Raw genomic sequence first — 24,066 nt, 5'->3', positions numbered from 1 at the left:
CTGAATTGGAATTAGTCATTATAATGCTTTTGTCATTTGATGGTCCAATGACACCTGTCATTCTGACAAGGCAGAAATGTCATCTCTAACAAGCTTTCATGTGCTCCCTTAACTTACAATTTGATCAGTTAGATCTATTGACCCAGAATCTCCTAGTAGTGAAGGATGCAGCATCCCAAACCACTAGAGCTTCTCCAGCGAAGAATAATAACAGTGTCCTGCATGTTGTCGGGCCTGCAGTGGAAAGGGCATTAAATAACTCAAATCATCATGCTGCATTGCTAAAAATCCCCCAGCAGAAAAAGGCCAACAGGGTTGAGTTTTGGTTATCTGGTGTCATAGCTTTGCCTCAACACTAAGAAAGAGTATGAGGTGCTCAACTAGAAGACTATCGTTCATGAAGTTAAATTTACTTCGCATCAGAAAAGCAATGGACAATTCTATTAAAGGCAAGAGGCTGGAGAGTAAAAGGCCATGAATTCTATAGAAATGTTTAACACAGGCTCATTTCTCAGCTTTTTTTTAGCTACTTTCAAGTTGATAGACCAGCAAAAAATGTCAACAGCAATAAAGCTTCTTACCTATTTTTCTGCACAGACTTCAGAAAGCATACACAGTAATGAAGCTCCAACAAGCCATTTTACTGGCTACCACTTCAGCTTTATTTGTGTGACTGGTTCCAAGATCTTGACACAGTAACACACGTTACTTCATGTTTCTCTATGTTAAGTGCAGGGTACATCTTTCCCCCTCTGTGCCTGAGATGATACAGGATCTGCAGCTGACAGATAACGGGCAAGCTTTTAATTCCCCTTAATGCACCTGCAGGTCTACAGATGAGAAAATATGAAGTGTCTATTGACAACACAGTACAGGAATCATACTGACAATACCCAATGCGTTCCATGACTTGGCAAATAAACATGACCTTCTGGTAAAGAGATGGTGGCAACAGAAACTTACCCGATCTAAAAGAGAATCAATATCTCAAAAGACACTGCCTATTCATTCCATTGTTCAACAAGTAGATCTATTCATCAGGGAGGACCAAAGGTGACAAGTAACCCTAGCAATATATACACATAATGCTACTTGTCACCAGAAGTAGTAATACAGCCTTCACTGGTAGGAGAGACTGTGACTTTCCTTCTGCTGGAGAATGTCACCCTTAAGGCTAACACTGGCATGAGAATGGTGAGAAGATTTAGGAAGAACTCTAAGGTAAATGCAGCTCAGATTTGTCTCCACAGTTGCCAGTGACTAAGTGGCAGGCAAAGACATTTCTTAGGCTGTTCGGTAACAGAAATACACAGTGTGCAATGGAGTTTAAAGACAACAGTGATTAAAAAAACCTCTTTTTAAACTCTGGGTAAGGATCCTAGACATTGTGGAACAGGCCAGGACACACTGATTTGGTGACAATCTTAGGATGAAGTTACCTTCTCTGTCAGTTGAATCTTTCCTTCAAACTACATCCAGTGTGTGCCCCTCAGCAAAGCTTAGAGGAGTCTCAAAGAAGGTACCCTTGTCTGCAGTAGCTTCTGTAAGATAAGAAACTGAATTAACCACACTCTTCACTGGTGCCAGCTAGACCACAAAGTGTACCATCAACACTGCTGTAAGGTAAAAGCTATGGTAATTTTAAAAGAATATCAATTATACATCCTGTCCTAGAAGTGCCACAACCTGACTTCAGATTTCTTATAAACTATGTCTTCTTGCACTCCTAAATAATATCAGAATAAGAAACAGCAGATTACTTTCTCTGAGATATTTAAAAACTCTGGGATATTCTAAGCAGATACAAGCTAATATTATTATCCTGAATAGCACTACAAGCTGCCCTCCATGCACAGCATCATGCAGGCTGTCATTTTTGTAGTTAGGATGCATTTTGCAGCAAGGCTTAGCTGTTCTTTCAAGTGCACTGTACTGCTAGTTGTTGTCACAATTATTTATAACTAGGGACATCCATCTCCTACTAACCTTCTGTTCTGGTCCAATACACAGGAAACAGTATTTGGAGCGCTGAAGAACATTTATAAGAACTTTAACTCAGTATTTCTTAGCCATATTCTGCCCTCTGCTTTTGACTGTGATCTCAGGCAAGTCAAAGACGTTATTCAGTCCTCCTCTCTATTGCGTGGTATGCGTGTGTAAAAACTTAAACTTCATGAAAGGTCAAGATAGCAAATGAAGATGTTCAGCTAAAGAAGGACTTTTCCAAGAGACATGTAAAGATGACACCACTAGTTGGATTTCTTCTTTAAACTGTATCATAAAGGTAATGTAGCATTCTTTAACACAGAGAAGCAATGGAACACTCAATACCATGAAATAATCTATCCCTAGCTTAGCAGTGAATTATCCTGCAACCCAGAGAAAGTTACTTAACTGTTCTGTTTCAGGTTCCCCATCTATCAAATGGGGATAATGATGCTTTGTAAAACCACTCTAAGGTTCTTTAAAAAATATATTATGATTTGGAAACTTGTAAAGTGCACTGGAATACCTAAAAAAACCCACCAAGAATACAGGAATAAGTATTACTTTAAACATTTGTTGCAATACTTTAATACAAGTCATACCTTTCTCATAAGTACTTTACAATATTCTCAAGTGTCTTTTTGTACTGTTTAAGTGAATCAACAACAATTAACATACCTCTAGCAACCGGATTTGAAGGTACTACATGCTTTCAGTTTAAACTTGTAATTGTTGGTTGAAACACAAAGCTTTTCATGGACTTCAGTAAGATATAGAATTCAGTAAGATATATTTGTCCTAAAATAGTGAGGTAGCACTGTATTATTTTCAATAATTAGGTAAGTGAAAGAAAAAGAGACTAACATTGTGTCCTGCCTCTCTGACATTCTGTTCAGCATTTCCATAACACAGATGCCACAGAAGACTCACTCTTACTTTGAAGTGCAGGAAAACATATCATGGTAAGAGACTGAGTGTCATTCAAAGCATCCTTCAAAACTTCTGTAAAACTGCAGCTGACCTTTGTATCTGGAGATGGTTTCATGATTAGTTTATTTTTCTTTACTTTTAGAGCACAGAAGAGCAAATTCATTACATGTTTAAAACTCAATATTCTTTGCAGGCTTTAGATATTCAAATACGTCTACTTCTGAAAGTTTATCCTGCTTAAATATGTACTCATAGAGTGTAATCAAAAAGTGGCTGGACGTACATATTGTACATCAAATTCCAAATCATTAATCAGTAAGTTACATCTTTACAGGCAGGTATTTTAGTGCAGAATAGAGCTGTTTCCTCAACTTTGTATTACAAGAACGGATCACAGAGTTTCTAAAATACTCAATGTTACAGATGGGACCAAGCATGGAAACTTCCAGGCACAGAAGATTATTTCCTCTGGACACTTTTAGCAATCAAGAACAAGATATCAGAACTGGAAACCGCTTGCAAGTTAGAGACAGTAATTATTAAAACTAAATGCTACAATAGTTATATTAATGTAGGAGAAAACAGTTGTGGAGAATCTGCAGCTATTTCATATTTCATAAGTATTTCATTCACTAACTTCATAACACAGAGAAAAGAATTTCTATCCATCAAGTTATTCAATCACATTTCAAGCAGATAAAAATTTACAACCATTAAGTTAGCTACAGTCACCTTATCTCCAAATAAAGAAATAAGTACATATTTGAATACAAAGACAGCAACCTGGATTTTCTTATTCTCATCAAGATTAATATGGTACTTCAGTGCAAATAGGGCAGCTAGATAAAAGTCACAACAGCAACGCGTGAAATTCCTCCCCATTTTTAGGTATGATTACACCAGATAATGATTACACCAGAATGTAAGTAAAAGGGAAAAAAAAGGGGCATCCAAAGTAAACTTACATTAAAATACATATATATGTGTGGCCCTGAACCTGTGGTAGACCTGTGAGGAGGAATCACCACCTAGAAGAAGGTGAGTGAGGTGGGATCCTCTTGGATGTTTAAGAGCACAGAATGTGGAAGAGAGTAGTGCAAGAGCAGGAATATGCCCGCACGGGTTGCATTAGAGCTTCAAATGTCTTCAGCTCAAGTGACTAATGTGAATGTGCAGAGAGACAACCACTTCAAGCAGAACTTTTTACTGATTAAGTCAGTACCATAAATCTCAATATGTTCCCTGCCATATTGGCAGCCTGTCCCTTTTTTCCTTTCAACTGTGGGCCAGATCCTCAGCTGGTGTAAGTTGGCATCGCGCTTTGTTGCCTTCAGTGGAGCTAAGCCAATTGATGCCATCTGAGCATCTGATACTGTATTTCTGTAGCAGTTAAAAAATGATACAGTTGCATTAATTACTACATAGCCAGGTCTCATAACCTCATGGTAGGGGTGGAAGGACTTCTTATTTGTAGTAACCAGTCAACACGCAAAGTGTAAGGGTCAATTGGTCATTCCAAGCTCAGTTTGATGGCTGTAAAGCTACTAGTCATGACAGACACAGGAGAAACAATTTCTCATTTTCCTATGTGATTTAAATACTCACAATTTGTTAACTCAAAGGCATGTAGTAGCTATTCTATGTCCCTAAAGCACCAGAAGCTATTGCTTAAAAAATGCAGTGGATCTGACATGGAGAAGAACAGGCAAAGTGGGACAGAACTGAGAAGCCCAAGCTCCCCTGCCAGCAGTGGATGCTGAGAGAAAGAGGGTAACTACACCTTCATCTGTAAGCATTCTGCTACAGACTTACAGCACATCAGAGATGGAAACTGAAAAACCCTTCAGGTTATAGCTGCAAGTCAAAATATACCAGTACTTTTATTCTTCACTGTTTGGAAGAGCTTTACCCTGACAGCTACATAGCACCATTCTGCAGAGGAATCAGGAAATAAAAGTCAGTCATCTTTCCAAGGTCCAGAGGAACTGTGGTCACGGAACTCTAAACATCGTCTTAGTCTTCCTGTATTAATGTTTTTGCTTTCTGCTTGAGTTTTGTTGTTCTGGGGGTTGTTTCGGTTTTGTTTTTCCCAACAGGCCACCCTGCCCTGTAGAGCTAACCAGCTATATTTCAACAGCCATTTAGAGTAGGGTCTTTGGATTTCTGACACCAAGCTGAGAACGGTGCCTCAGACACAGACATTCTTCACTTTGCGATTTTCTAATAGAGAAGATGATCACATTTTGGTTCAGCAAAGGGAGAAATGGAGCGCAGGACTCATTATGGACAACTGTACATTGGTTTGGACTATTTCTTACAACAACCTGACACTCAATAGTTTATTCTCTGTGTAAAAAGTCCCCATGTTGCATTTCACTGCAGAGAGAAATTACCTTAACCAGAAAATCTTAACACACAAACAAAACCCTTCTTCTCCAATGACACAACATTTCCTATTTTCTGCCCAACACAAAAAAGTGTAGGTTGGGACTCCAAAGAACAAGGGTGGGCTCAGACACTCAGACATCCAGTAGAAGTAATGATCACTTGCATCAACATTTTAGATGCAGCAAAATGTTCATTAACTCAAGCAGGTTATTGAGGGTTATTGTCTGTGTGTTAGAGGGAGGGGTAAATGGGGAGTTACTCTGTAGCATCTGAATCTATCTTGGCCTGCTTTCATTTGCATTCCTGCCCTTCCCAGTATTTCCTCTCATACATAATTATCTCCTCAGCTCCTAAGTTATTTTGGTTTAAGCACTTCATCCCCCCTGGACACTGAACACTGAGATCGTACTGAACATTAAACAAGCAGATGCCCATCTTTGTGTTTAAATGGGTAAAATAGAAGTACTAACCTATCAGACAAAAAAATACTTATTCTCCACCTACTCATTAGAATTTGCATATTATAGCAGCATGCACACTCCTAACAGGCTTCCAAATGAGGGATTGGAAGTAAGCAGACTCATTCTACAAGTAAATGTAAAATAAATGACCTTATGTGACTTAAGTGTATGTCACAGAACTAAAATAGTTTGCTATGGATGTAACACAACTAACTGATAACAAGCAAAGGCCAAAACATGAGAAGATAAACCCTGTCTAACTGACTTCAACATGCGTTTTGCTTGCGTAAGGACAGACCATGAAATTCAGGGCTTCAGCCACAAAACAACATAGCTACTGAGAAACAGGAAAGAAAGAATGAAAACAGAGAGACAAGGAAACATTAGAGAAGACAACAAAGTGGGGAAGGACGAGAGTAAACAGGAAAGTGTGAAGAGATTAAAAGGAAACAGGAGAAGTGACGGACACATCGATTTGTTAAAGCTTTTACAGGATTGACTGCATGTTCCTCTGCTCAATACATTATAGTATTTATATGCCAAAAGACGTAAGCAAACCTGCTTAAGCAGGAAAAGCTGCCCTTTTTGGGGGTGAGTTTCTGTAAGTGCTTCTCTTCATCCATACCAAAATGGCAGTCTCCAACTTTCTCCCCCACTCTTCCTCCAGATGAATTCATAGCTCAATTCCCCCTCTAGCTTTCATCAAAACAGTTTGCTGATGAGAAGAAACTACTTTTTTTCCCTAGTGGAAAAAGCAGAAACAGATTCTCTCGCTCTCTCAAGCCCCAGCTCAGCAAGAATTTATATCAGAAGAGTGCTGAACTGACCCACCGATGAGCAGAATTTGCAACCAAGACATAAGGAGTCACGTTAGAACCAAATTTCCTTGACACTGTCTGTTTACATCCCAGGAAGATGCCAGGATGCTGCTGAAGTGTCCTCACATTCTTTCTGAAACACTCCTGCTGTGATGAAATGTCTTCACAGCCTCACACATTTGCTATTAGGTTCTGATACTACAAACGGAGGGAAAGGATGGAAGCTCTACTACTGCCATTCTGGAGAGTGTTCCACTAGGAACAACTCTGGATGAAGAAAAGAAATCACAGACAGCCGAGTGTATCTCAATGTGGCAGATAAGCTCCACACTGCAAAAAGCTGTGAAACCTATTGCACACCCAGTAGAAAATGTAGAAGAGTTTTAAGCAGACACATTCTGCCTAACTCAAATAAAATTAAACCAGTTGATTAAGAATATGTCTTAAATTCACATGAAGAGTATCATCCATCTTTAAAAGCCTGGCTTCCCATTTTTATATATTAAACTTGGCAGAAATATGTCCACATCCATTCATTTTGTCTTAAGTCAGTCTAAGGATCCAGCTGTTCTGATATTGATGAAAATGAGAATTTTAATCTTCAAATACTTCATTTAACTATTATTTAAGAAATATTATTGCTGAAATGAGATATTCCCTCCACCAAAAAAATGCTCATAAGAATAGAAATATCTGCCTTACTTTTTTGTAACAAATTTTCTGTGTCCAAATTTTATACCAATCCATAAATGTGTTTATTCATCCTTACCACAGGGGAAGAAAGTAAGGAGGGAATTTTTGCCTGACAGAAAACCCTGCAAGTGACAAAGCCTCTAATTTTGACTTCAGTGGAAATTCTGCCTCAGCGTGGATTCACAGGATTTGGCCTATGCTTTGCAGAGATAACTGGGATTCAAGCATATTATTACTTAGATAATTGTTTTGCTAGAATCTCAAGTGCAATCTTAGAGGAACTCGAGGGAATGAGTTTGACAAGAGATAAAAGAGAACAATTACTACTGTGCCCAGCGGACACAAAGTGTCCAGTGGACACCGGTTGGATGGGCAGAAGATGGCAATTCATCCAGTTTAGTTTTAGGTTGCTAACATACAATTTCTCTCCTCCCCAGAAACACAGTTGGCATTTATATTCCCATTTCTTATGTAATGCAACTTTCCTAATATTTATTATTTATCAAAAATACTTGTTTTCAGTGTTTCCCTAGGAAGCTGATATACACAATTTCAATTTCTAATCAGAAAAAGGATGCAGCTGCTACAGAGGCCAAATGCTAAAATGCTTGCTCAGGATTTAGACTGTCCACTGCTACAGATGCAATGTGACTATAACTCCCCATGACATATCGCAGATAGGTCTGGGGAAATCTGGCCAGGCAGATAATAAGCAGCAATACAGAGGCTATGCAGCCCCAGAACCTCCATGTCTCAAGCCTGTTTATCCATTTTCTCTCCATTGAACCTTCTCTCTTCCCTTTGAAAAGATTTAGAAGGGAACCAGGACAAAAGCAACAAGCCCATAACTGGGTTGTTCTGCTCCCTGAAGGAGCAGAAAAAATGGCTCCTCAAAAGTGAATCCCAGGTGAAAGCTTCTTGCTGCACTTCTGCAGTCTTAGACAAGAGAAGGGATACAGGTATCCTTTATGCTGGAACAACCAAACCCCTAGATTTGTATTTACTCCAATAAATTGTTTTTCCTTTAACCTGTGGGTTTGCTAGCTAGTACTAATTTTGGACATCTCTTTGTTTTGCTAACACTCTGTTACAATGTGTATATCACAGCAGAATTTGGCCACGCAAATCTTGACAGTAAATTGTAGCTCTGAAACAATTCTGATATATTTCTTCAAATCATATCCTGTCAAAACTCAGTGAAACTGTGAAAAGGATATGAGGATAACATCAATAAACACTGCAGCTGGGTACACCAAAAGCTGCAAAGAATAGGGGCTACCAGATCAATTAACTACTGTTAATTACTTAGCATTGTTTCTTGAAGAGTAATACCTATACCTGGAAACTACACATTCCTACCTCTACATCACATCAATACTACAGACACAAATCTAGAAGAAAAGAGAAACCTAAAAGAGAGAGGAAACTAACAAAAAGGTACTCACTAGGTAGTATCTGCATATGTTCAAGCAGCAACTCCACTTTTCCCATTCCTTCTTTCAGCAAAATGCTATACTATGAGCATTTCAAATATTAGATTTCTTCTCTGGTGTGCCTAGTGATGGAAGTTCAAAAAAGTTAAAGAGTAATACTCAATAGAAGCCAGTAATACTTTTTTGTTAAAATATCTATGTAATCAGAATACCATTGTGATGGGAAGTTTCCACCTTGGGTGTTAAATACGGGTGTACTCAAGCTTCTCCTATTCCTGTGGCTTAGGCAATGCTCCACTCAGGAAGCTCAGGATAACTCTGTCCTTCCATTATTCTGGCATGAGCTAGCTCAGCAGAAGAGACTTTTATGCTGATATGACTCAACCAAAAAGTACTCCAGCCAGATACACAAGGAAAACAGAAAATACCCCACAAACAGCCATCATATCATTCTTAAGTATTCAAATGTAAAGTGTTTACAGGATTAAGCTAGTAACAGCACTGACATAATAACACATAGTATGCCCTCATCCCCAAGCCTCCTTCGTCCGAATAATCCCAACTAAGTGTGTGTGCAGTCCCTTGCAGGAATTATAAAGTGCAGAAAATTACGAAATCTGAGAGGAAACACAGCCAAAAGCTGAAGCACACAGGAGCGATGTGACTCACTTAAAAATCTCCAGAAAACAAACAGAACTTCAGAAATAAAACCGTTTCTGACTTTTGATCTTGTCTGTGGGACACAAAATATCTCCCATGAGAATAAATATACCAAAGCAAAAGCAACCCCTCCCTTGACATTTTATTGTATTTCTATAATTGTCTCAATATAGCAGATCAATTGCATTTGAAAATGCAGCTATTAAACCATAACTAGACCAGCTTTGGAGCCTTTGTTTGTCAATTGCATCAAACAACAATTCTTCTGCAGACAAGAAATCAGACTGTATTTTTACAATAATTGCAAGTCATTTCTGGGAGAAAGAGGTACCAACAATACCCAAGGAAATAAAATAACACACTTTCGTGCTTTCCCATCAAACCCGACAGTGGTATGGGTTTAAATCAGTCAGAGGCAGCTACACATGAGAGATTGCGCTCTGCAGGCTCTATCAGTCAGAAGTCAAGGATACGCGACCATGATTTATCATACTTTTCATGGTAATTAGCTAGAGTGCCATTTTGCTTCCAGTAGCATCACTCAACTTTCTTTTTTAATTTGTTCTTTTCTTCTGCAAATGAATTTACATATTTCTCAGTCTCCCATCCCCTACTATGTTTTATTTATGAATATAGGCCTTCCTGATGGTAACTTTAATGCGAAGAAGGTAGTAATTAGTGTACCTATCTGCGAAGTTAATCCCTTTCCCACAATGTCTGCAGAGAAGTTTAAGGTAAGTAACAGTTTACAGTCAATATTAGGTTTAATTATGCTTAATGAGGGTAACTGTCTCTGTCTACTAACTGCACCTAGGTGTGCAGCTCCTATATGAGTTTTTCTCCCAGCCTCATTCCGCACTGTTAATAGTGCCACTGTGCAGGGTACGTGTGATGCTTTAATCCATAAAACTGCTCCAGGAGAGCCAAGCAACTGAGGCACCTGTTTCAACACAGGATCAAAGGGAGCAGAAGAGCCTTAAAACAATGACAGCTTTGTGTAAGGAGAAAGTTTTAATGCTTGGTTATGTCAGGGTATGCAATGCGCCAGAGAAAACAGGAAAACCGAAAAACCCCACCACACAGATGCTCTCCAAGCCCTGTCTCTTACAGAAATGATTTAAATGAAATAAAGCATTTGTTCCCTGTTTGCAGGGATCACCCCAAGAATGTTTCCTGTGGAAGTTCCTATGTTCTTTAAGTTCACCAAAAGCTGCACTAACAATTAGTACAATTAATACAAAAGAAAGAACGCTTCTTGTCTTACTCCTATTTCACAAGTAGGTATCTTCTACAACAAGAAAGACTCTAGAGGAAACTGAAGTCAAAAGCAAAACCACTTCTACTCCTGCTGCTCTGGTTTTAGCCTCTGTGCAATGCTGTTACTTCAGCTGCATCTTCCTAAAAGGAAGACCCAGATTTGAGTTTACTTTGTTACTTATTCTGCCATGGCATTCTCCTTTGTGATTTCATGTATTTAATACTAATAACATTTAATAACATGATAATCATCATGTGATTCCCTTAGGAAATTCCTGCAATGGGAAAATTTTTTTATACCTCTTTACTACTACCTATGGAAATTGTACCTTCCTAAACCTTTGATTCTCTAGGATGCATGGATTTGCGGATGAGAGAGGGGTGTGCATGAGAGACTAAATTTGCAGGAGGGAGAAGTACTGAAAAACAAAGCTGTTTGATTTCCAGTAAGAAATGGAAGTGCAACACGTAGAGAAACTGTTCTGTAAATGGAGAGCTTGACTCATTTATCCAAAGCAGTAAGAAGTGAGTTCTGCATTTCGTACATATCAAGACGCTTGCTCAGACATAGCTTAGGGCTTTTATTACTTTCAGTTTCCTTTCTGCTGTAGTGAGCACTCTGCACGAGTCCACATGTTCCCTCCTTATTTCTGCCATTGGTAAGACTTCAGGAAAAGAAATTCTGGTTAGAAAATTGTTCAGGAAAGGGGGAAAACCTGTCACTAAATCATGCTTTTTGGTTGTAAAAACCATCCAATTATTTGATTGTCAAAGTAGCAGTTACTAAAGTAAGATTTTATTCAAAGATAAAACTTGTAAGTCTGAAAGCTATATCCAGAGCAATGTGTTCTGGTCATAAATGTTTCAAAATGTAAGTTAAAGTCTCTTTCTTAAGGCTTATATGTATTATTCCTACAATACGCCATACTAACCCTAACACCCATATTACTGGACATTAGTGAAAAGGCTTCTAAAAGAGAAGTGAGATTTTAAATCGATGTTTCCCCCTCAAAAATTTGATATAAACATGTAAATACAAGTTTAACTGCTATGTAAAACTTCTTATAGCTATGTAACAAGAAAGAATAGATACCTGCTTTCAGAGTGACAGTATATTCTTCCTTTTGCCATTTTCATCAATATTCAGATAAACATGGAGTCCATTATGAGATGAAAATTACTTACATGCACATATATTTCTCAGAAAATTGGCAAGGTTTTGTATTCAAGAAGGGAGCAGAACTAAGGAGCAGGGGAGTGTCACTTCTTTAACACAAAATGCAGCGGCTAGCTTAATTTAATGACTTAAAATACTACAGAATGACTCTGAGGAGCAGGATAATTTAAACAACTCCTAATTTGAAGGACACTTTCTGGAAAATCTAACTGGAGAACGAAAAAGAGCACTTAATACAACTGGCCACCATCAGGAGAGGGCATATTCAAGTTATTTCTCACCTGCTGCTGCCTTCGAGTTAGTGCCATAAGGCTTAGGTAACTGAACATTAGCCTATTTTACTAAAGCACAGTGCGAGAGACAATGGGATTACCTGCAGGCCACTGATGTTCAGTGTACATACATGTGTAACTCTCTGCTCAAAAATCCACAGGCAGATCTCCAAACTACAGGAAGCAGATCTCCCTGAGAGAAAGATGGATGTGGGCATTACTGTGAAAATCTGTGCAGTTCCCCTCCACCTCAGACAACTGGTTGGAAACAACCCACACACACAAATGCTTTTCTGAAGAGACTGGGAGGAAGATGGGCTTTGTTACTTGGATCAGTCTGGATAATAACTAGGGTTTTCCCATTACAGTGTTGCCTCCAAGTAAATCCCTGCTCAGATTCAACAATTGTAACAGAGAACCTTGAGAAGATAAGCATATTTAAAATTGCAAAACAATCAAAGAAAAGCTATTTCTCAAATATCCAGAATTTGCTCCAGTAAAATTCAGGCTTTTCCCAAGACCTAGGGAGGTTCAGTCACCCCTAAATGAACTGAATCTCTGCTGCAGTATAACATCCCAGCAGACAGAAAGACTCTCATTCTCCCTTGATGACCTCTAAAGTAATGATGAGAGACTCCGGTCTTGGTGGAGGAGATTACCTGAAGAGACATACAGTTTGGTGGCCTCTGGAACCTCAAGGAGGCTTAAAGCTTATATTGAACTGGCTCATTTCACTTTTATAGCCCGGCCAAGCAGGTGGGACTGGAACATTGTGTTTTAGCTACATACCGATAAAATTGTTCCAACATAACTTACATGAGAGCTCTTAGACACAGATACTGAGATCTTGGGGCAATCCCATCTCATAAAGAATGTTCAAATGTGCCTATAAACATTATTGTAAAGATGCTATAATTCAGAGGAAGGAAGAAGTTTCCGATCAAAGTCCTGCAAATGACCATAATTCAGATTATAACAAAATTAAAGGAAAATTCCTTAGGAAAATAAAATACTCCATGAGTGACTGAGCAGTAATGTTTTTTGCTTCTTTACTGTTTTCTTCAATATTGATTTCTTGCCAGAAAAAAATATAAGTTTTCAGCTGCTTGTCTCTCAGAAGAGCCTCTGCCTACTTCCACGAATTCTCTCTGCCATCCTTAAGATATGCCTTCTGAAGGCAGAGACTTGTATAATCCCCAAAGTCCTATTAATATAAGTAAAAATGATACAAGTTTGATTCAAAACAACCAAAGGGAATAGCTAATATGGCCTCAAAGCTGTTTTTCGGAGTCAGAATGGTCTACCTCATCCACTTGGCACTAAAATGTTGTGGTGCCATGTAAATGGTCCAGCTCACACTGCTGCTGACTTCTTGCTGTCCCTCATTTTATTGTCTGCTATTTCATTTGCTGCTGCTGGAGGAAGAGGGGGTTGGTCTTTTAATGACCTGTAGTGCTGGCAACACTGAGTTATGCAGAAAGGTTACTCTGACACTCTGGTTTTGACTGGATGGTTTACAAAATGAAAAAGGTGCACGGAAGGTGCTCAGGAGCATCACCACAATCTCACCATAGCAATGTCTGATTCAGCTCTAACAGGAAAACAGACATCCACCTATAGAAAGAGGGGATAGGGAAAGAGAAAGGGAGATATGGATACAGTGAGGGAGAAAGAGACAGAGGAATAAAAAGAGAGTAATAAAGTGAAGAGGTAAGGAGAGAAGGGGAAAAAGATTTCAGAGTACTACTCAGTGAATGATGTATCTATTGAACTATGCAACACACAATGTTTTGATGTTAAAAAGTTGTACCACCAGATGGAGGCTTTAATCCTCCCTTTTACAGTTATTCTCTTGTCAACTCAAGTTTGACTTATATGGGAAAACACAGAAGCCAAGTACCTACTGGGTTTAAAAAAGACAACAGAATAGAAATCTGACCAGGAGAAAGAGCAAAAAATTTCACTGTCCTGAGCTATCCATTGAAGAAAATTAACCTTCCCAAAACAAACACCAGAGATATTAAAGATCAGCCCTTTAATCAGTCTGGCCACCTGAATATTGACATCTAGACAGCAAAATTGCTATTTATTCTTTCAAATGAAGGTAAAGCGACTTGCTGGCAGAGAGGAAAGAATTTAATACCAGATTTTGTCCCATGTGGCAAAAATGCCAAGTGTCATCAGCACCACATCCTCCAGGTATTACCAGATGTTCTGCACTTAAGATGAATACGAATTTCAGAATGACTGAAAGGCAAGTTTCTTCTTTGCTTACACCCTGGCAATCAATATAGCTACACACACATGAGCAAAAACCGTGGCGGTTAAATACCATCTTTTGAATCTCAAAGACTTCACTGGCATCTATTCCTTGCCAGTATTTTTTCACTCCCAGTGGACAGGAATGTTGTCTTTGTCATAGAAGAGGTGTCAGATCATGGCCCCTGGCAAATTAACATGAATCACTGGCCACATGATTCAGGCATGTGCTCTAAGAAACAGAATTTTAGCATCCTGAAACTCCACTCTTCAAGTCCTGAACAAGGAAACCGGTTGTGCCAGTGTGTGGATTAGAGACCAATACTTTCACGTTCATTTTCAAAACTGGCAAAGAAGAGAGGGTAAAACATTACCTCCCCCACTTTTATACAGAAAAATAGGCACACTGGCTTTGCATGGTTAGTTTTACTACAATATCTCCTGAACAACACAATGCATACATATGCAGGTAAACTAAACACACACTCATGCACAATACTGAACTTTGTGTTGGCAGCCAGACTCCGGTAACCCATGTCCCCTGGGCAACAATCAGCTACAAAGGACCAGGGAAAAGTTAAGAGTAATGATTAACTAGCCCAGTGGGCTATTATTCATAGCAAGTAGAGCAGCAGCACTGCAGCCTGCGTTGCTGGTTGCCTCTCCCTCTGGTATGCTGCTGCATGCCTGGAATCAAACTCAGCACAGAAAAACCACACAACACAATGTCAACATAAGAAAGAAGCTAAATTTCCTCTATTGGAGTTTGCATTTAAGTGAGGCTTGAGCAGAAGCGGAGATTTTCTGTTAAGCTTAATGTTGACAGAGTATGACAAATTCAAACATCACCATTTATCAAATATATACATATATGTATATATATACATATAGCTTACGGTAAGATTAATTGGTTATAGGCAATTATTCCCCACACAGCAGCAAGCAAACAATTCTAATGCCAACTGGCAAGTATCAATGTTCATAGCTACAGCCACGGAGTTCATACTGGAGCATATGGTTAAGGTGCATCCATGCAGGTGAAAGACTAAACCATGAGCATCCCTATAGCCAACCAGGGAAAAATCAAAGTCATCACAGCTGTTTCCCATCCATTGGTGCGTTTATCCCGTAGTCCCCAGAAAGCTCCAGAAATTCTTCGAAAGTTCTTTCAGATTCTTTTAAAGCAGTGCATTATAGGTGAACGTGCCACAACACCCACTGTATTTCTCTCAGTGCTACATCAGTTAGCATTTTGCAGAGAGGCAATACACTATTGCCTGGGCATCAGCTTGAAGAAACAAATTCTATCTGATTTTTTCTAGCTCTCAATGATTAAACTCCATCAGCCATGGCAGAAATGACAAAGACTCAGTTTTATTTTTTATTTTCCAACAAAAGCATATGCTGCTTATTTAAGAAGACCTTGAAAGGAACTATTTAGCCAAAAAAAGGCAAATTCCTTCTATCAATAAACTCACTTCCCCTCTGAAAGGCTTTGCTCTGTGTGTGGATTATTCATTTACTTTAATTATTTTGAAGTGCCTCTGTTTGAGTGGGTAGGAGTTAAGTAGCCACAACACCAAAGTAAGCCCTAGAATTAGTTGTCGTAAACAAAATGTTCTGCAGTGGCCTAAATCCGCCCAAGTAGTAACCCTTGAGTTTTTGGAAGTCCTTTTCCACAGAGTACTTCTGGGGACCCTGAAAGCTATGGGAAGCAGGTCCACGAGCACGTATTGTGGGACTTACTACATTGTATGGACAGGTCATATCTTTCTAATCACAAACACATATAAATCCATTTTCTCATTTTGTAGGAAAACAAAAACACTGCTCTTATTTAAGTGCAGGAAGTACAATCCCACCTGGAAGAGACTGGTACCAACTAAAGCAACTAACCAGAAATTGGCATCTGTCACACAGGAGGATTTATTAGAACACAATGACCAAGTGATATAATGAAATGCAGAAAGCCAATTTACACAACTAGGCTTGTAATCAAACCAAGAACCAATCTTTCATAATCTCTAATCGCAGCTCTCTCTCATACACACACATAGACTCATGCACAGATAGAAGAATGCTTAAATTGTTAGGCTTTGTTAAATGTTTTCAGCCTTGATGTCTTTCTGGTTAATGAGTATACACACCAAAAACAACAAGAACACAAAAAGCCCTAGGAAAACTTCAGATGAAGAGTTGGGACATAGTTATTTGCATGCATTCACAGAAAGAGAAGGAAGAACCAAATCTGGAGAAAATACACAGGATTATCACTTTATAGGTAATGGGCACTGAACAAGGATTCCAAAAATAAACACATTTAATATTCAAATCCCAAGCTGTATTTTCAGTGACACCCTTTCTCCCCTGACTGTATGTACACTCAAAACCAAAACCCCAGCAGCTAAACATCCGCAGCCTTGAGGAATTATGGTTCTCAATCTCAAGAAAAAAAGCTATCATCCAAACTCTCCACTGTATCCACAGGCTTCTACTACCCCATTCTGATCTAAGGACACAAATGCAATAAAAATAAAAACAAAGGGAGAGAAAGCAGTTGAAGAGAAGAGTCTGCACTACCCATTACTTCACAGATATGGAAGGTATGATGTGAAAATACCTTCCCTGGTAAATCTCATTTTGCAAGTCTCCCCATCTTCAATGTGCATTTCTGTGCTTTGTGCACAGTGCTTCCCAGCACTGTTACCCATAGTTACACCCAGAATCTACACCTAATCTTGCAACCCTGTTTCTCCCTGGAGGTAAACAATAAAGGAGGGAAGACTGCATGAAGGAAAGTAGGAAAACAATTCTGCGCTTATTCGTCTGTAGTTGGTGGTTGTATCTTAGGAATAGATGCTTTAGAATACAAGTTGTTGAGATTTGATTTAAAAATCTCTGTCAGTTCTGACATTCAGGTGGAAGTACTGCTGCTGGCTCCAGAACAATCTGCATATCTTATCATTAAATGTATGAGGTGTGCACCAATCTGATGAAATTATAAACACGTGTCCACACAAGCACACATGCCTTCCTGTTTGATTTCTGTCCTGTTCACTCCTCTATAATAAATTATACGATCATCTCATTCTGGCTGGTTTAACTGTGCATGTAAAAAGGAAAATGATGGCAGCCTATTCTTTCTCACACTTTACAGCTGAGAACCTGACAAAAGTGTGGATTTTGGTAACAAGCAGAAAAGCTTCTTTTGTTACCATCTACCTCCTCTTTAATTGCCACAAAATTGGTGGAAAATCCCATGTGTTTATGTATTTTTAAAAAGAATCACCCACACTGAAAATAAATAAAGAAATGAGACTACACCTCTTTTACTACAAAGACTAATATACATGCTTAACTTTATGTCCTGCAATTAATCTCATCTACTTCAACAGGATTACTCATAATGCTGTAAGTGAAATATATGTGTAAACCCTTGCAGAATCACAGCCTGAACTGTCAACAACGTTATATGGCACAATTAAATGCCTAGGCCTAGAACAGCTCTGCAGAGAGATTAGAAACAAACCTTTAGGCATAATCAGCAACAAAATCTATTCCAGGGAGTGGCTATGGGAGAAACAGAATTGAGGGAGTTGTCTTCCCTTGGGAAATTCACCTGTCTCCAGATCCTTTCAGTAATTCACCTTCTTCCTCTACCAATTACCACCTTCACTTACCACTGCTTTCCCACTCACCAAATACCATTCTCCCCCTCTACACATCCTGGCTGCTGCTGCGTGACAAAGGAAGCAGAAGACTCATCTTATTCCTTCTTATTCTTTTGTGCAGGGAAGTAGGATGAGAGCACAGTTTGACCCCTGTACTACATAGCATAGTAATAAATGGCTCATGTGCTACTTTACAGAGATGGGTGCACAACTAAAGGATTTCACCACTTTGCTTCTGAACCTGTTGCTGAAGTGTTTGAATGCTAGTGTCTCACTGAAAGTTATCTGTCCAGCGAACTCCACGGACAAACCTTAACCTATTACTGGAGCTGGTCACAAGAAGCTGCTTATCAAAACATATACAAACTGGATACCTAAACTGCCTAGCTCTGTCTCCTGCTGAGTAGCTTACCATCTGGTTTCTTCTGCAAGTACTCACAAATGGTTTATCAGAAGCCACTCTCTGTACGTTATCTACTGTCTGACTAAAATCCATGGTTTCCACCAACACTTCTGCTTGCAAATCAACACAGTCAGAAGTATTAACTAAAATGTCAGGAAAACAAAGTCAATCCCTCAAAAGTTCAAATGACTATTTGTCACAAACATTTCACCTCTACTAATGAACTGCAAAAATGAATGATAGAAAATGCAAAACTGTATTATGTTTAGCAGTTATCATTTTAATAAGGAAGAGATTAGCAATTTTTAATACCTCCAGTGCTTTGTTATATACAGTAGCACAATAACTGAATATTTTAATTGCTAATTATTTAGACCTCATTCAGTTCTCACTCAGGCAAAACTCCCATTGAGGGACTCTTGCCTGAGAAAAGAGCTACAGGATTTGTCTTACTGTAATTTGAAAAAACTTTATATATCATAAAAACTGTCAAGTTATAGTGAGACAAAAATCATTAAATCCTTAGCAATATTAAACTCCAGTGAAAGCCCCACTGACTCTTAATGCCAATGTTTTCATATTAACTAAAATAGATCATCACAGTTTGCCAGTTGTAACTTACCTGGATAATTTATGCCCAGATATGCTGATGCTCTTAAAGAGGTCTAATAATGTTTTGTGTCGTCTTACCATATCTCTGCTTTTCTCCTGTGGGAAATCTCAGTTCAAATGTGATAAGGAAATAGCATTTCCAAATGCTTACAATCAACACCTTCAGAAACCCAAAAACTGGCGTTTGCCTTTACCTTTTGACTTCGGACTCCAAAAGGGTTAAGAGCAGCTCTCAACACTTCTTTCTTATGCTGCTGTAAAGAAAAGAAATGCTTATGTTTAGGGATTTGCACACACAACACCGTGAGTTTTCATAACAGTCAAGTAGCTAGACATTCAGTAGGGGAAGTGGGTGGAATGCTGTATATATATAAATATATAGCTATCTGAAGGAAGGCAAAACAAAGTCCTACACATTCACATTTAGTACACAAGTGACAAACAAATAAGCTAAATGTACCAGTATCTGAAATGTCATGTTATATGCATCCTTTAGAGGGAAAAGTTACACAGCTGAGCACCGAATTAATAGGGAGCAATTTCTAAGACTCCATGCTTCAAAAAAACCAACCCCAAACTTCGTTTTTTTCCAGTAAGTGTAGTTTCATTCCCGTTAGAAATTAAAAACAAATGGGTGTCACAACCAAAACCTGTCGATTTACATGTGCCATTTAAATGCATTTGTGGAAAAAGTTCCAGGTAAAAGTACTGTAACAGGTCAAAACTTTGAAGAGGTTCTTTCATTTTCTTTTTTTAATGAAAAACTGTGTATAAAGTCTTCACATCTTTCCACTCTAGATGACTAAAAAACGACTAAATGTTCAGAAAACCTCTCTATAGGCTGCATTTTGAAAGAAAAAGGGAAAGTGGGCTTAGTACCATATACATCTCACTACCAAAATGTTCAAAACTGGCTGCCAAACACCTGAGGAAAGAGTATTTTGAAGTCTGAAAGTAAAATTTGGGCACTCTCCTTCCACCAGTGCAGAATATGGTTTAGGGACCTGATTGGCACCATTTCCAATTCCCATTACAGGAGGTTCATTTAGATTACAGTGTCCACATCCAGCCGAGGCTTTGTGCTTCTTCACAAGAGCAGCGAGATGCCTTCATCCCTCTCAAGTGCTTACCTTCCAGGCAGAACCTGTGTCCAAAGGTAACACCAGCTCAAGTATGGCTGGTAGACCGGTAGTCTTTAACCCTTCACTGGTGAGGGGTTTACAAAGGCAAACACAAAGGCGCTTTAATCACTGATGTTACAGGTAAGAACAGAGTATGTAACAGAGAGGAACTGATCTCTGGAGCACCCTTACTTATTTAGAAAGAAAGGACACAAAGTGTTCCTTTCTCAGATAAGAAGATGTAACACCAGCAGGCTTTCAGGCTCAGTGTTTCCAAGCCTTGACTTCCCTCCGGTTCCTTGCTACTACAGTGATGCTTCTTTTGCTTTCTCAGAGACATGCTCACAATTCCTTTTCAGATCTGCAGCCTTCCTCTTGTTTTCTGGGTGCTTTCAACCTCTGATGATCACAACCAAAGGATGCCCCAGCTTCAGCATTTGTGGAAATTTCCCTATGGCAATCCCGCAGCCTACGTGGGTCAGTCCTGAGCATATGCAGCACGCTCTGTTTGATGGTGGCTTCCACTGCTTTCAGGGAAGTTTTGTTTTATTTGAACTCAGGCTGTGTGGCTCCAGCTTTCGTAAGGTCTGCAGCTGCCTGAATAGACAAGCTGGACAGCAACCGTTAGCACTTTCCAACATTATACAACCACGGTCTGGAATAGTCTGTCAGTTCTGCATAGACAATGAATAAAAGCAAAACAGAAGATCTAAAATATTGAGTAATGAGGATAGGTTTTTGACCTTTAAATGCTGCTAGATGTACTGCACAAGGATATGTTTGATTTAAGCGATACTATTAGGTATGAAACTGTGCTGTTTGCCTAACGTCTAACTCATCTAACAACTGAACCACTCTGTACTTGCTGGTAAACTACATGCTGCAGTAAGAGATGGTTCTGCTAAGTGAGCCCACCAAGCGAGAGTGGCACCGTGGAACCTGGAAGAGATGAAAGGTGGGGGAAAAGCATGGGAAAAACTGATCGCAAGGTGAAAGAGAATATTTCCTATTTTATACCCACTGATCAGTCAGACCCATGGCAGTGCACAGACATTACATCCTCAAGCTCTGCAAAGGATTAAATCCAAGTCAAACGTAGCAGTTTCAATCCTGTGGCCTACTGGCATGTGAAATTTTGTACACAGCCGTCCTTTTCAGTTGTGATTCTTGCCAGAAAGTACAAGGGCCTCTATAACTGTTACTGTTCTTTATTTGCACAAACAATATTTGATCCTTTCTAAACCTTTGAATGCCTGAGTTTAAGTAGTGACAACATTTCTGCCACATAGTTTTTAGAACTGTGTTTATGTCTGATTCAAATTAATCATGCTTTACACTTGAGATGGTCATTTGTTGGACCAAGACAGCTACTGGAGCATGCTATATCCAAAATTACCGGCCATTCCTTTTGTTTTCAATTCCAACCTCCATGTTTACATTTAAAGGCTTCACTTGGATCAACACTTTCTTAATGATTCAAATCATAGCCTATCAAGTATTATACTCTGTTGTATGCATCTATATGACATGAATGAAGTGAAAAACTATGCATGCAACTCAGGAAACCACTTTTCGTCCACCTGCGAGCAAACCCCTCACATACTAAGCAAAGGTGAATACAGCATAGGCTCACAAAAGACGTTCTGACCTCAAAGTCACAAATATATCACAGTCCTCAGAGAGGCTTGAGGTAGATCATGGTAATTTCCTAGAAAAACGTGCTTTTAAGGATGAAGTAAATTAGGTACATTTATTAATGCTGCTTTTTTTAAGTATCTAAGCAGAATGAGATCTACCACAAAAATAGAAATAGATAGCTTAAACAGTCCTAAATCAAAGACCCTTGTCTGCTATGCCAATTGTTTATACAGTAACGACAGCATACTGCACCGCCGTTCAAATGCAAACAAGAAAGAACTATACATACTTGTTCATTTCCTTATGTTAATGCCTTATAAGCTCCATGGCCTTTTGACATTTGCTACTAATGAAAAAAATGCTATTCAGCGAACTATCATCAGATGAAGTGAAACCGAGAAAAATACATTCCCTTCAAGAATATGTAAAGAACATGTAAATTTTATTTACGTTTTTTCTCAGGGTTATCAAGCTTTCATGGTGAGTGGAAAAAATATTATAGGATGGTAACTGTGAGGATCTTCTCTTTTTAAGACTCTGTATTTAAAGAACAAAATTCAAAGAGTAAGATAAATTCTATCAGCGTCACTCCAGTTCAATTCCTTCCAAAAGCAGCCATTATACACACAAAGGAAACTCTGGTAGCAGGTGGATGAAAGGAATCACTGTTGATTATTATTAAGACTATAGGAGCCAAAAGGATTTCAGACAATGATTCACTGTGAGACTACCATCAAATCTCTTGGTCTCTTTTGAGACTCAGTCAACCTGGCACGAACATTGGGTAAAGAATGTCCTTAGCAAAATGGACAATGCATCACAGCAACGCTCTTTGTAAAAACAAACAACCCGAACTTGTGTGTGAATTCAATGCTTATGGAGAAGTCCAATATGGCAGGGTTAGAGCCTGAAGTCCTCTCATTTCCAGGACAGTCCTTCTGGCATCAGAACAGATCGACTCACACAGGCTCATCACCTACCCCTCAGCCTCAAGCAGGGGGACCACGTTGAGTGGTCAGGTTTTGTGGCTGGTTCAACCTCTTTCCTTGGACTTACAACCACAGATCAACTCCTATTGACTGTAGCAGTATTTCTGTGATACGGAACTTGGTCCACTAAGAACTAGAGTTTGTTGTTTCAAGAGACAAACTTTGTCTGCTGGGAAAAGGGGAATAAATCAAATGACTAGCTTAATACTCCATGATGAAGACAGATTCTGGAGAATTTCTGAAGGGAACTGCCTAGCGCAGACCTCAACCTGGCCTGCAAGTATAAGATAACGAACTGGATATGAATTGGTTCTTTTGCAGAAAAGGAAGCTTTGTACATGTGCACTTCTAAATTCTATTTGAAAAGTACTACCTGCCCATATTTATCTCACATGGAAGAGCAGCTCCAGTGCCTAAAGGGGCTACAAGGAACCTGAAGAGGGACTTTGGACAAGGGCCTGCAGGGACAGGACAAGGGAGAATGGCTTTAACCTGCCAGAGGGGAGATTGAGATGAGCTCTTAGGCAGAAGTTCTTCCCTGTGAGGGTGCTGAGGCGCTGGCACAGAGTGCTCAGAGAAGCTGCGGCTGCCCCATCCCTGGCAGTGTTCAAGGCCAGATTGGATGGGACTTGGAGCAACCTGGTCTAGTGGAACGTGCCCCAGCCCATGGCAGGGGGTTGGAGCTGGATGAGCTTTAAGGTCCCTTCAAACCAAAACCATTCTGTGATTCTAAGCAAATGGTATTTTTAATACTAGAAGTAGTAGCAACTAGCCTGAGTATTTCTTCAGAAGGAAATACCAATGCAGACAGAGAATTAAAACATGCCATGGTAACAGATGAAGACTTCAACTGTCAACAAAATCAGGCTATTAATTCTCACATAAACAGTCTTTTTAAATCTTTAATTTTTAATATACAGTCCAAAGATCACTCTCACATTTCAGCAGCTTTTGTCTTTTAATGCCAATCATTTCAACTGACTTTTCTCACTACCCTGTGCTTTCATTCCCCTTTGGAAAAGGTGAGTGAAAATATCAAATGATATCTTACTCTGCCAAGACCAAAGGAGCAGTTCAAAAGCTGAAAAAAATTAGGCAATGACTTTGCTTAAGCCAGGGAGGGAATGTGATTGGCAGTGGGGTGGATCATTGCCTGCCAGGGGAGGGAAAAAAACAAACCAAAACCCAAATCTCTTCTCTGTTTCAAGTCTAGGCTACGTAAACAGCAACCAAAAATTACTGGATACAAAACACAGAATTATTTTGCTGATCGTCCATGTTCTTTACTCAAGAGACAG

General features: G+C 39.2%; 1 long non-coding RNA gene across 1 annotated transcript in view; it reads right to left on the bottom strand.

Moving 5' to 3' along the window:
* Nucleotides 1-24,066, bottom strand: part of LOC308219377 — a 122,901-nt gene that overhangs the window by 15,659 nt on the left and 83,176 nt on the right. Inside the window, exon 2 of the long non-coding RNA XR_013956490.1 lies at nucleotides 19,215-19,274. This is a non-coding gene — a long non-coding RNA (uncharacterized lncRNA). The remainder of the gene's footprint in view (nucleotides 1-19,214; nucleotides 19,275-24,066) is intronic.

Source organism: Psittacula echo, assembly GCF_963264785.1.
Source record: "Psittacula echo genome assembly, chromosome: 3".
Taxonomy (NCBI): Eukaryota; Metazoa; Chordata; class Aves; order Psittaciformes; family Psittacidae; genus Psittacula; species Psittacula echo.
The sequence above is the reverse complement of the archived record's forward strand: the minus strand, read 5'-3'. Positions and strand labels throughout refer to the sequence as shown.